This window comes from Pteropus medius, unplaced genomic scaffold, assembly GCF_902729225.1.
Source record: "Pteropus medius unplaced genomic scaffold, Ma_sr-lr_union100, whole genome shotgun sequence".
Taxonomy (NCBI): Eukaryota; Metazoa; Chordata; class Mammalia; order Chiroptera; family Pteropodidae; genus Pteropus; species Pteropus medius.
The window spans coordinates 5,879,347-5,894,041 of record NW_024342467.1 but is presented as its reverse complement, the minus strand read 5'-3'; positions in this window follow the sequence as shown (position 1 = coordinate 5,894,041).

The following is a 14,695-nucleotide window of genomic DNA, read 5'->3' as shown; positions in this document are numbered from 1 at the left end:
GTGTTTTGCCATGTTTGTTTCAGAACTTTTTAAGATAAGTTTTATGATCGCAGGTCCCTTTATACATTTTTTCAATCATATCACTGTGCCTATCCAAAAATAACCTTATCTTTTCATTTTGTTTATCTTTTCTGTTCAGATTTTAATTCTTTACAACTTATTTATATATCTGTAAATAATATTTACTATTGTAGTGTGCTTTTATGTGTTGTAAAATGGCACCATAGTTCATAACTCATTTTTTAATGTTTTAACTCAGTGTTTTCAAGATTTCCTGATATATATACGTATGTGTATATGTATGTGTGTATAATATATATACACATATATAATATGATATGATATACTGTTATATGACATAATAAAGCAGGGACTCTTGAAAATCAGTGTGCAACATATAGTGCTGTTTCTCCTATATCCAGGATTTCAGGGTCCAGGAATCTAGGGGTGAAATATGAAGTGGCACTACTCGCTATTACCCCTACTGATTGACTAGAAAAAGTTTTCCTTCCTGTCCTCATCATTTTATGTTTTGCTCATCTGGAGGCCTTAATTTCAAGGGGAGGGATGCTTCTATCAGGAAGTACAACATGATTTTATTGAACTAGAAGTTAAGACTGCCACCTGACCATGTGGTGGTGCTCAGGCTTTTGAATCAACACACAAAGAAGGAAGCTGCTATACTGACAGGGGTGCTATATCCTAACAACCAAGGAGAAATTGTACTGCTACTATAAAATAGAGGTAAGAAAGAATATGTCTGGAATACAAAGCTCTGTTAGGGCATCTCTTAGTACTATCATGCTCTGTGATTAAAGTCTTTGGAAAACTACAACAACTCAAACTCAGCTGTATTTTTTTTCCCCCCCCCAGAGGGAAGCAAAGGATAAATGCCAGTAAATAAAGAACCCTGGGCCATGCAGGTATAACTAAAATAATCCATGATCAAAATGATATCTTCCAGAAATTTGTTTTACCTTAAAAATCCATGATTTTCCTTACAGTATATCTGTTTGCTTTAACATTTAAAAACTGTTAGGTAACTATTAAGAAAAAAATTAAATAAAAAAATAAACAACTGCTCTTAGTTATCTGATGCAATGCTACATCATTGGCTCAATCAATATCTGAAAATTGAGATGAATGCAAAGAGATTTGATCCCACTTTTTGAGATCACCATCTGCATGGTTCTACTTTTGTCTCATTATCACAGTATTTAAAAGAGTTAGATTAACTGAAGTAGATGTTTACAAATGTGTATATTTTATTCACTGTTTTTTGTTTTTTGTTTTTTAAGCTGTCAGAGTAATCAGGATATACTACCAGAAATATGCTGGCTTTGGCAGACAGAAGATTGTATAATTCAGAATTGGGAAGGCTTCAACTATCTAAGTAGCCAATCACATCGCTTGGCACACCTGGGCACTCAGAAAATGGATATTGTTGTGGTGGTGGTTTTTGTTTTGATTATCTTTAGTTTTGAACTGTACATACCTTAATGATGCCTAATATCTTAGACCCAGAAGGAATATGATACAACTTTGAAGCTAATGTCATTAGAAAAGCTAATATCTAACCTAAGATGTAACTTGCCTGTATTTTCAAAGTCTTTTGCCCTTCCAAAATTACAGTTAAGAAAATTAAAGAGGAAAATAACAACCTGGTAGAGACTATTTATAACACATCCATCAGACAAAGATTTGTATCAAACATGTGGAGAGAGTTCTTACAATTATAAACAAACAAACAAACAAACAAAAAAACCCAATCAAAGACTAAACAAAAGAAATTAGCAGATACCACAAGAATAATTTAGATGATGAATAAACATATGAAAACATGTCCAATATTAGAGAAATTAAACTTAAATCCACAATGAGCTACTATTACACACCTATTACAGTGGCTGAAATTAAATAGACTGGCTATCCCAAGTGTTAATAAAAATATGGAACAGTTGGAACTCTCATACAGTGCTCAAAGGAATGCAAAATTGTACAATCACTTGGGAAAACAGCTTGACAATTTTTAAAAAGTTAAAAACACACTTTCCTATGATGTAATCATTTAATTCCTAGGTATATGCCCAAGAGAAGAGAAAGTATATGTCCATACAGTCACTTGTAATTAAATGTTCAAAGCAGCTTTATTTGTAATATAAAAAACTGGAAACTGAAATGTTCCTAAAAAGATGAAGTGATAAACAATTGTAGTTATATGGTATAATACTATTCAGAAATAAAAAGTAATTAACCATTGAGACACAATAAGAAAAAAGTCTAAAAAGATGAGGAGAGTTTAAGGGCCCTCTGGGACAACATCAAGCATACCAACAATTGCATCATAGGGGTATCAGAAAGAGAAGAGAGAGAGAAGGAAATTGAAACCTATTTGAAGAAGTAATGACAGAAAACCTCCTTAACATAATGAAGGATATACACATACAAGCACAGGGAGTGAGGTGTCCCAATCAAGATGAACCCTAAGAGGTCTTCACCAAGACACATCACAATTAAAATGCCAAAGGTTAATCACAAAGAACAAATCTTAAAAGCAGCAAGAGAAAAGCAATTAGTTACCTATAAGGGAGCTCCCATAAGACTGTCAGCTGATTTCTCAATAGAAACTTTTCAGGCCTGAAGGGATTGACATGAAATATTCAAAGTGATGAAATTCAAGGACCTACAATCAAGATTATTCTACCCAGCAAAGCTATCATTTAGAAGGACAGATAAAGAGTTTCTCAGACAAGAAAAAGCTAAAGGGATTCATCACCACCAAACAAATATTACAAGAAATGTTGTAATATTTGTTTTCCTTCTTCTTCTTAAAGAAGTCTCTTTAACAATACAAGATATTGTTAAAGAGACTTCTTTAAGAAGAAGAAGGAAAAAAAGATAGAAAAAGAATAATAAAATGGCAATAACTACATATCTATTATCATTAGTTTAAATGTAAATGGATTAAATGATCCAATCATAAGACAGGGTAGCTGAATGGATAAGAAGAGATCCTTACACATGTTGCCTATAAGAGACTCGCTTCAGATTGAAAGACACACACAGACTGAAAATAAAGGGATGGAAAAAGACATTTTATGAAAATGGAAACAAAACAAAATAAACAAAAAAGCTAGGGTAGCAATAATTAAACCAGCCTTTAAAAACAAAGGCTATAACAAGAGGCAAAAAAAGGACCCAGTAATTCCACTTCCGGGTATCTGTTTGAAGAAACCCAAAACACTAATTCAAAAAGACATGTGCATCTATATGCTCACAGGAACATTATTTACAATAGTCAAGATATGGAAGCAACCTAAGTATCCATCAATAAATGAATGGATAAAGAGGTAGTACATGTATATAATGGAATATTATTCAGCCATAAAAAAGAATGAAATCTTGCCATCTGCAACAACATGGATGGACCTATTATATTAAGTGAAATAAATCAGACAGAGAAAGACAAATACCACATGATTTCACTTATATGTAGACTCTAGAAAACAAAAAAAACAAAACAGAAACAAACTCACAGATTCAAAGCCATTTTGATGGTTACCAGATGAGAGGGGAGTTGGGGAGAGAGGTGAGGGGGAAGGGATTAAGAAGTACAAATTGATAGTTACAAAATACTATGAGGATGTAAATTATACCATAGGGAGTATAGTCAATAATATTGTAATAACTATACACGGTGTTAGATGGTTACTAGATTTATTAGGGTGATTGCTTTGTAAGTTTTATATATGTTTAATCACTATGTTGTTCACCTGAAACTATTATAATATTGCATGTCGACTATAACTGAAAAATAAAATAAATATTTTAAAAAAGAAACAGTTGGGTAATCTAGCATTCATAGTTAGAGAGAGTGGCTATCAATAAAAGTACAATTAATTATGAAAACGTTGACATCTAAGAATGAAACAAACTCAAACATGGCTGCCACTTATAGTACTCAAAGAAAAACTGATATTCTGGCAAGTAGCTATTCATATTAGTGAATCCTGAGGACACGTATAATAAACTTATCTAAGCAAACTTAGAAACTTGCACACATCAACCTCAGTTTCAAATTTCTTTTCTTTTGATGTTAAGCAAATAATGAATGACTTGGCTTTGTTATTTGTAGTATTACACAAATGTGTTATAACAGTTTTTCATGATAATCATCTCACATACAATCCTGATTGTTTTGTGTGATTTTTTAAAGTATGTTATATTTATATTTAAAAGAACACACTAATTACAACAATATAGTTTTAAGCAAAACTGGTATGAGCAAAGTTGCATATTGTTCTCCCTCTTATTTTTTCCTAACACCTGCTCTTTGCTTTCAGATGAACAGGGTCCTCTTCTTCAGGCTTCCATCTTATGAAACCCCTCAACTCAATGAGTCTTACTCTACTTCCCCTCTGTTCACTCAGCACTTTTCAGAATTTATGGAGCAAGAAGAGAAAGGCTATTTCCAAGTTCAGAACTCTTCCTTTGAGTTAACTGTTGATGTTCAGTGTTTTTGCCAAATGCTTTCAGGTTTCCACAATTTCAGGTACATATTAGATGCATTTGTTGGCCTGTTTCTGGTTGTGGGGCCATGTGACAAGTGCTGGTCAATGAGTTGTGAGAAGTGATATGTCACTTTGGGGATCTGAACACCTACCTATGACTGCAAAGTCCTTTTAGGAATCCCTTTTTCTTTAGAAATAATGATGAGAAGTCTCCGAATGACTTGAATAGAAGCCCTCTGCTCCAGTGATGGCATGCCAACCTAAGCAAGACAAAAATTTTTATTAGTTTAAGCTTGCCTCTCCTGAGTGGTATAGTATCATATATTTTATATATCATAATGTCACAACGGCATTCTAGTGGCATTGTTATAATCTCTCGTTTGGAATCAATAGGACTGATTCTAATGGAAGAATTTCTGCCATGAGAAAGGGAGCTAGAGATCCTATGCTTAGGAATAACTGGGGCAAATAAAACCCATACATGTACCTGAAAGCATGCGATGATATAAACAGCTACATATTCAGCCGACCTGCACAGTTAGTGATGGTTTAACTGAGGGATATTTTTGTGATTTTGTTTCTTGATTGAGAATGAAAATATAGGGTGTCAGCTAAAGAATATATCTGCCCCAAATCCTCTTTTATCCCATAATATTTTCTTAATATTTTGATCATCACACATTACCTAAAAACAAAGAAAGTTGGTGGAAGCCATTGACTGCAGAATCTACTATTTAAAGCACAACATTGTGGGTTTGAGGGAGCTTTTTCTTCTATTTAACGAATGTAAAATGAAGAAGTCAGAGGTAGCTACTTTGTAATTATCAAAGGGCTTACAAATAAAACCCTAGCACTTATGTTGATATACCCAAGCCTCCCTGAAAAAGCTTTCTAAAGCTTAAGTAGGAAAATGCATTGTAAGAGCGATGACAGCGGCTCACCAATAATTCTGTAAAATATGAGTAATAGTATTGGAACAAGAATAAAGATTTTAGATTTTTGGGGGAGGGGAAGGAACACACACAAACACAATGACTGGTCTTTGGTTAGAGACAAATCAGATCTAACTTTTTAATATAAAACTCAGTTACCTGCCAGAAGCTCAAAAATTTTATGAATAATTTTTCAAAGAGTCAGGTCTTTCCCTCAATGAAGCGAGATGTCAAATCAGCAGAGAATTAAAATATATTTATTAAAAAAAAACACAGAAGGGTATCTGATGTTTTACAGACATTCCAACACCTTTAAGAAATTTGAACTCACACCAAAGAGTCTGATAATCATTTGAGTCTCCATCTGTCCTGGAACACATGTGCACACACAATGCACATTGAATCACTCCAGTGGAAAAAAGAAAAACAAACCCTGGTCTTAAATTATAGAAGTCTTCTACCATTCTTTTTAACCACAAGGTCTTTGGCAGTTTGAAACAGTGACTTAGGGTGATCTGGTCATAAAGCTTCCTTTGGAGCTAGAAGCCACAATGCTGAACAACAAGTAACTGCTGCTCCAGGGACACAGTGACTATAAATGAAATAGTCCAGAAGAAATCTAAGACCAAGAGACAGTTCTGGAAGCAAACTAAGAAGGAAGCATTGCCTGTTCTGATTTGTTTCAGATAGCTGCTTCTCGGTTTTTTCTAAGTTTAATTATTTGCATCATGTTGTCAGCTCCTTGCCAGTATTTGGATGTGCTAAAATTAATATTCATATTTCTTTCTTATAACCAGAAGTAGTCGTTTTCAAATCCTCAATCTAAATAATACAATCTTCTAATATAACTTCTGGCAGTAAAATAAGTGGAAATTTCAGATTTCATTGGGGGGGTAAATTCACTATTAGATTGTTTGGGGACGATGTCTGTTAAAAATATTAAATTCATTGTTACCATTTATTATAATTGTATTGGCCTTGGTATGTGCTACCTGATATGCATAATCTCATTTAATATTTTTAGTTAATCTACTATTATTATCCCCATTCTATAGATGAGAAAACTTGAGTCTTAACAATGTTGCTACTTGTCCAGGATCACACAACTTGGAAACAGGCAGAAGATCAGATCCAAACTCAATCCTAACTCTCAAAGACTGTTCTGTGTTGCTGCTTTAGATTTTCTTCTACATTTATAAAAATTTTAATTTCTCTTGAAAGGAGCATCTTTATATCTTTGCAAATGAAAATGAATGCTCACATCAGGGTTTCCTTTATAAGGAGATGCAGACAGCTGAGTGCTCGAGAGCACGGAGCCTGGGGCCAGGACACCATCTCAGCTGCGGCACCACGAGTGAATCACATGCATCCCTGTGCTTTTGTTTTGGTACCATGTAGCCTCGTTGCAGAGATTAATTTTATATTTATAAAGCTTTAGCTGTGTTCAGCAGATAGAATGCAAATGTAGATGTTATTATGATGATGATTACATATGTCTATGAATATTATATTCACATACTTGAATAAATAACCCACAGATAAGCTATCCCAGCTCAGCCACCCAAATGACACAGAAAGCCCTTTTCAGAGGTTAAATAGCCTCACTGTGACTCAAAGAAGTCCCAGTGCAAAGCAGCTTGCAGTGAAAAAGTGATGGTGTGCCACCCTGACTCATAAACTTTTAACTCAAATATTGCCTTCCCCCGAACCTCCAAAATATCATGACAAAGTAATCCTGTTCTAAACTTCATCTTTCATTTCAACAGCTCTTTGAGCCATCTCAGTTGATACAGTTCAAATTTCCTGCTGGTCAGGTAGCACTAATATCTGCATTTCCCTTTTATTCCCTTCACATCATCTCTGGGCTTTCTTCGCTGAGGAGGCACTTCCAGATTTGGGGTGAAAATTGAAACTGTAGCGCAGCAGTGCAGGCAGCAAAGCTAGGAGCAGGGCAGGACTCATTAATCAGGATCCAGAACTGCCCCTGATGAGAACTCTGGGAAGTGGGGCGCATTCTTCCCCCAGGGCGAATGTGGAAGTGCTTGCCTCCTTTCTTCTTTTCTCTTTTCCTGTGGTGCCTCAAAAAATGTGCAAGCTCTGGCTCCTAGCCAATGGGGTGATTCTTTGCTTAAGGAAAAGTGTAAAGTATTTTCATATTAAATGAAGAACTTCAGACATCTCCAGAATCTGTCCTCTGAGGGCTTGTTAGAGGACCTCTTCTTCTTTTGCAACACCACTCCTTTTGTCTTAGTGGCTCCTTTCAGAAGAATTATGGCCAAATGCATTCAAACAATTTTTTAAAAACTCTCAGGTCCCTCATTTTTATTTAATTTCATCTATGTTCTTAATATTCATAAATATGTGTATGTGTGTATATATATAACATATATATAATGTATATATGATTTTGAGTTGATTTTAACTGCCTCATCCACTTGTTAGGGATGTCTGAAACATTTATTTTTGATTTTTGAAGTCACAAAAATCACAAGATATTTACTGAGAAACTAGTTTTCTCTGAGTTTATGATTTCTCATTCCAAGTTTTGTAAGACTCTTATGTATCTTCAATCCTCATAAGGGATGTTAGGAAATAAGTTTAGTAGGAAATATCCAAATAAAAGTTAACTCTATCCCCGATATTTATCTAGGTACATATATATGAATCTTGCCCTTTTGGGTGGGGAATAAAAAATCCCTAAGTTATAGGAAGATAAGAGTTCCATTCACCGCTGTGTGCCCAACACCTCACACATGTGACACTCAAAACATGTTGTCCAAAGGAATAAATGAATAAATAAAAAAGATAAAATATTCAGCCTTAAAACCAGTTTGAATTGGCTCTTTTGTCTCTTATTATTAGCACTTGAACTTGTTCTCTGGCATCATTTGTCATTTAACTCACAATCAACTGTGTACCATAACACCTTGTAGTAAAGAAACAAACGCAGCATTTCTCACTAATGTAGTAGACCAACATCGCGTTTCTTGGTCTTTTTAGGTATAGTTAGTGCCTCTGAGATTGGCGCAGCATGGCCATTTAGTTCTACATGGCTCCATGGCCTATCTGCAACTGTATCAGCAGCCATCTCAGAAAGGTACCCAGTGACACGCTCAATTCCATACCTTCAATGTAACATAGGAAGAACGATTAGTCTTATTATTGTTGGAAAACTCCCACCTAATACTAAAAGAATGTTTAAGTGAGATTATTTCCTGCCTAGTTACGTTGATTAATTCTTCTGGGATAATGTAAACTGATCATGTGCATGACTATGGACATTTTTCTCACTACATAATAGAGAATGTAAGTAATGTCGTTCATATAATTTAATTGACTGAGAGAGTACTTGTTTTAGTCATATGGCAGGCCTTCTATGAGAATTTTGAGGGAAAACTTTAAACAGTGAAATTCAAAAATATTTATGTAAAACCTTATCTATCCTATCGATCGATCTATTTACCATCTCTCTAATCTATTTATGAGATGAGCAGCCAAGGTTGAGAACTAATTCTGTAACTGAAATCGATAGGTTCTTCTTTGAGGACACTATTTCCCCAGGAGTCCTCATATTAGTGGCTCATTTTCTGTCCACATCCTCCTACACCTGGGTCTGGAGATGCAGCAGATGCTTTTGTTCCTCGTTGCCACTTCTAGGCAATCCTTTTCTCTTCTTTCTTCAATCCGTTTACCTTTAAAGCTCGTACTGTGAGAGCTCACATTGTTCTTCCTTTCTGCACTCCTTAACTGACCTCCAGGTTGCTCTCCCTTTTTCCTTCAAGAGTTTAGTCCTTAGATAAACATCACTCTCTCTTAAACTGCTCCTGTCTTTATTTTTGATGATTCCAAAATCTATATAGATGCTCCTTCATTTTAGCTTCTCAGTGCCTTAACCTCCTCTCCTCTAAAATGATCACCTTTCATCTACATAAGACAATCAGTGCTAAGGTTATACCATGCAGTTTCTTTTTGCTAACAACTCTTAACTCCCCAAAATTTCAATTTTAGCACTTTGTCTCCATGACCATTACCTTTGTCTTTCCAATTCACATGTATTTATAACCCACTGGAGCCAAAAATCAATCAATCATATACTTTTTCACCGTCCTCCTCATGAACTCCCTTCCTTAGTCACCCACCTTACATTCCATGACCTATCATTATAATTATTTTCTCTCTCTCTCTCTCTCGCTCTCGCTCTCGCTCTCGCTCTCAATCTCTCTCTCTCCTCTCTCCCTCCCTCCCGCCCCCCGCCTTGAATTGCATCTGTCTTACGGAATTTCATCCATGGTTAAATCTATCTCTCTGTGTACTCCACATCTGTTCCATACAGCTGAATATGGCTCGAGAAAAAAATAACCATAATGATTATCTTCCTTTAGATTTATGACCTCTAGTCTCGAGTGGGCTCTTAATGCTGCCTGGCAATTATATTATGTTTCCCTAGTCCATTCATTCTCCCACTCTCTCTGAAAAATATTTCCTACCTTTTCTTCTCTCCTCAAACTTCTAATACTTCCTCTTAAATCCTAACTCCCAGATGATGACCTTGCTTCCAGAGAAAACAGAAACAAACAAAAAATAGCTTCCACAACCTCCTACCATAATAACTAACCACCTACTTGCATCTCTTCCTTTGACAGCAGATGATTTAACAGTGTTTCTTGCTAAAGACAATTCCTCTACTTGTCAGGAGACCGCTTTCTTTCTCTCCTATTTCTAAACACTGTTCTCCCTCCTGTACCATCTTCCTCAACATTCTACTATTTATATCAACGTACAAACATGATCTTATTTCTCTCATCTGAAAAAAAAGATTTTATTGACCCTGTACTCGGTCAGCTACCACTGAATTTCTCATTCTTTTTTACATAAAAAACTTAAAAAATGTCTCAAACAGTACCCAATCCTCCTCCTACCTTTTTTTCTTAAGCCCTTTCCAATTAAGCTTTTGAACTCACCACTCTAATGAAATTGCTCTTATTGGCTCACCAATGGCCTCCATATTGCTAAATCCAAGTCAGTTCTTGTTTAGCATCTCACCTGACTCATCATCAGATTTGACACAGTTGATCACTCTTCCCTCCTTGAAAGCTTCCTCTTGTGGACTCCAGGACACTACATTGTTCAGGTTTTCTTTCTTCTTTCTGGCTGCTCTGTCTAGGTCCCTTTTGAGGATTTCTCTTAATCTCCCTTACCATACATCACTGAAATGCCCCTGGGCTAAGTCTTCAGACTTTCCTCTTCTCTCCCTACACTCACTATTTTGTCAGTCTCAACTTTTTCATAATTTCAAAAATCATTTCTCCATTGAAAACTCCCAGATGAGTATCTCCATCTTTGATCTCTTTTCTCAACTCAAAATCTCTCCACGTAGGTATCTAGTTGACTTCTCAAATTTAGCAAGTCCAAAATCACACTCTCAACCTTCCCTCCAAATATGCCCCTCATTATCAAGGCTTCTCCATATTAATAAATGACAACTTCACACTTCCATTTGCCCAGGCCCAAATCTCTGGAGTCAATTTCTGTCATTTGCTCATAATCTGCTTTCAGTCTGCCACCAACCACTGCTCACTCTACATTTAAAATACATTTACAATCCAAACATTTTGCATTCCATTCATTTCTATCAATTTTGTCCAAGTCATCATCATTTTTTGAATGAATAATAGGAAACTTCTAGCTATTATCCCCATTTCTGTCATTATTAACCCAACAATTTATTATCAACATAGCTGACTTATAAAACATACATTCAAAAGTGTCACTCTTCTCCAAAAACACTCCAGTGACTTCTCATATTATGCAGAGTAAAAGCCCAAGTCCTTGCATTGGTCTACATATCTGGTTCTGGTTATGTGGCTGTGGTTCTCTTTGCTGGTTGCTCCATTCTGGTCATTTTGGCCACTTTGCTCTTCTTCTCACACTCTATGCATAATCTGCCTGCAAAGCTTTTGCACTGTTTCCTCTACAGAACAATTTTTCTACCATAAATGCACATGGCTGGATTCCTGTCTTTCTTGAAGTATAAATAGCCTTACCAGTGAAGCATTTCCTGGCCACCATATTTAAAATTCCATTCCCTATTCCTCTTACTTCCTTTGTTTTTCTCTATACCACCTGTCAATACCTAGCTTGGTATATATTTTACTTGTTTATTTTATCTATTGCTTATCCTCTTTGGTAAAGTATGGGCTTCATTCTGTTATGTTAATGACTATAGTTCCAGGCATGCAGTAAATATTTGTTGGATGAATAACTGAATAAGTGAACAAATGAACGAATGAATATAACAGTGCTTTTAATTACCAAATGGCCAAAGACATTACTGAGATCTCAGGGAAAAAACGACTGTAAGAGAGTAAAAGAAAAAAAAAATTTTAAATGTTTAAAAAAGATTCCAGTGAAATAGAAACTTTTTATCTGAGAATTGTTAGTATATTCAAAGACCTAAAACATGAGTACAAATCGTGTAGGATTTTTCCTATATTTACAGCTACGTAGCTTAACATGAGAATCACTTATTGTTAAGAACGTTTGTTCTTCATAAGAGTATGATGGGATGTTAAAACGAAGTTCAATGTATCTTTCAATATTCAATAGCTAAAAACAATTTATACAGAACAGAAAATCTGCAAGACTCCTCTGGCAGTAACAGAAATAGAATAAGATGATCCAGAATATTTTATTTAATTTTATGGGATTATTCCTTTATCGGCTATAATGGAGAGCCTAACATTTAAGGCTAAAATGAAGTACCATATGGGTTATGGAAACCCGTTGCTCATGATGTAGATTTTTCACTTAGATTTTACATAGAATAGTGGACAATTTCATTAGCCCTTACGAGGTCCTTTTTACTAATCGGTTATTCACACTTTATATGCTTGCAGGGTTTTTGTACCACATTGTTAATCAGTCTCCTGCCAGTAACTCTAGAGTTACTTTTGAAGATCTGATCTTCTTTCTTTCAGTGAGTGCAAAGCAGCGAGAGACAGCTTGAAGAATTCCAAATGCCGTCCAAAAAACAGACTGAATTAGCTGAGGGAGGAGAAGGGAAGTGGAAAAGAGCAGTCACATGAGTTCATGGGCCTGGCTTTTTATCATGCCTACTCTTGGGGCTGCATCAGTGGCCTTGCTTTCGTGCCAGGAGCAGTGCAAGTCATAATTAGAATATGGAATATTGCAAAGAAAGGGAGAAAGGCCCCATCTGTGCAGCTACTTTAACTACAAGCCCAGAACCTGTTTTACAGCTGAGACACAAAGACTGTATTAATACATGTGGTTAGTTCCTTCTCTGTACATACTGTAGATTCATTGTGTCTGCTTTTTCTAGGTGGAGCAAACACAGACATAAAATATTTTGTTCTCTTTTTGCTGTTACACTTCCTTTCTCACCAGATGCAGCAAAACCTTTCCTAAGCCGTTCTGTCTATACTGCTCTGCATGTTGACACCAATCAGCTTACAAGTGAGTGGGGCTGTCAGCACTGGATATTTTCTCCTCCATTGTCACTGGTCTAATGACATCCTCTGGTTTATGCGCTTTTCTCTCCAACACCACCATAAGCTAGAATAACTCACTCAGTCTGGGTGTTAGGGACCTCTCCTATAATTCATGCCAAGTAAAGGAAATCCCCAGACTTATGGACGAACAGTGTAGCATATGCACAGAGTACTGTGCAGTCTCCATGTGTAAACTTTGCATTTAATATAATGGAGTAAAGCATTTCCGTGTGCATGCTGCTTTTTTCTTTTGCAGATAAAGAAGTAATTAGGGATGAGAGATCCTAGTATGATTATTCCAAAAATCACCGTGAAAGTGAGAGTTTTATATATTTAGATGGATTTCAGAATCAAGAATACTATGGGAGCTTAACAGATGATTGTTAATTATCATTTAAGCACAAGTGCTGACTGAGTCATAATAGTAATGAATGCCTTTGGGAATATTTTTAAATAGTGATAATTTAACCAGACTTGGTATCAGGATTTGATAAAATGTATCAACATGAAAATGCTATATACATTTTTGTATTTTCAAAAGCTGGTGGGGCCCAGCACATATTAGGTGTTCCAAAATATGTTTTAAACATTTGAACTGAATTTCCTGGATTTTTATAAGCATTTTGGGTTTTGTTTTGGCAACTAAAGCCAGTTGAGAGCTGGATTCTGGTTGCTCTAAAGATAAATGCTTAGAACCAATATTTTAGGCTTTGGATTAGCAGTGCTTGTCTTTGAAACTTAGTCCTCTTGAGAATTTTTCCTTCTTAGAATGAGTGAGGCCATTAGAATCTGAGAATACTAAGCCTCAAGGCATATTGCTATGGATGAAATGTCTCTAACATATTTGTTTTTATTTTTATCTTTTAAACTTAGATATTTGTTTAAACTCAGATATTTTAAGATTGGTACCATTCTCTTGGTACTGCTTAGTGAAGGGTAAAATGCAATGGAAACCTTGGGCCATGGCCCACCTTCACAATAATCACATAGCACAGTAGTTCTGCATGATCAATGTGGAAATCATCCTCTAAGAGGAGCATAATTAAATGAAAATAAAGCCAACTAACAAGAAATGAGAACAAAAGGTAGGATAAAACATAATTAATGTTAAAACAAGGTTTGTTGAGAAATGTCTACAAAGTTGTAAGCAGAAAGATCTGGGAAAAAGATCACTTAAATTATATCTGCTGTAAATCTGAATTTTAAAAATTGCTTTGTTTTCTCAATTTGGATTAGAAGTTTGGTTGATTTGAGCCTGAAGGTTGATCTTATATTTCTAGACTCTCTACCTGATTATTTATCTCTTCCGGTTCTTTTACAATCATTTTACTATTTTAAAAGAGAATTTCTTCAAAGCTTAACTGTGTCATACATGGAAATTATTTTATGCTTGCTAAGGAATCACTTAAGTTTGGTTCCTTAGGTAACGTAAGTATCAAAATAAATCATTATGAGGAGCTTATTATGTGCAGGAATCATGCTAAGTGAGGTTCTTTATTTATACTAATAAATATATAATTTTAAATAACTGTCATCAATATTTTTCCTAAGGCTAATATGTCAAATACAAAAATAAGAAAATATTCTGCAAGATGGCAGAATAGGAGTTCCCCTGCTCTTACTCTCAGCAAGAATAATTTGGCAGCCACCCACAGACAAAAGTGGTTTTGTGGGAACTTTGGGATCCAGGTAGGAGACTGTGAAACAATAGTCACATGCAAGACTGAGAAGGGGTGTTTTGAGA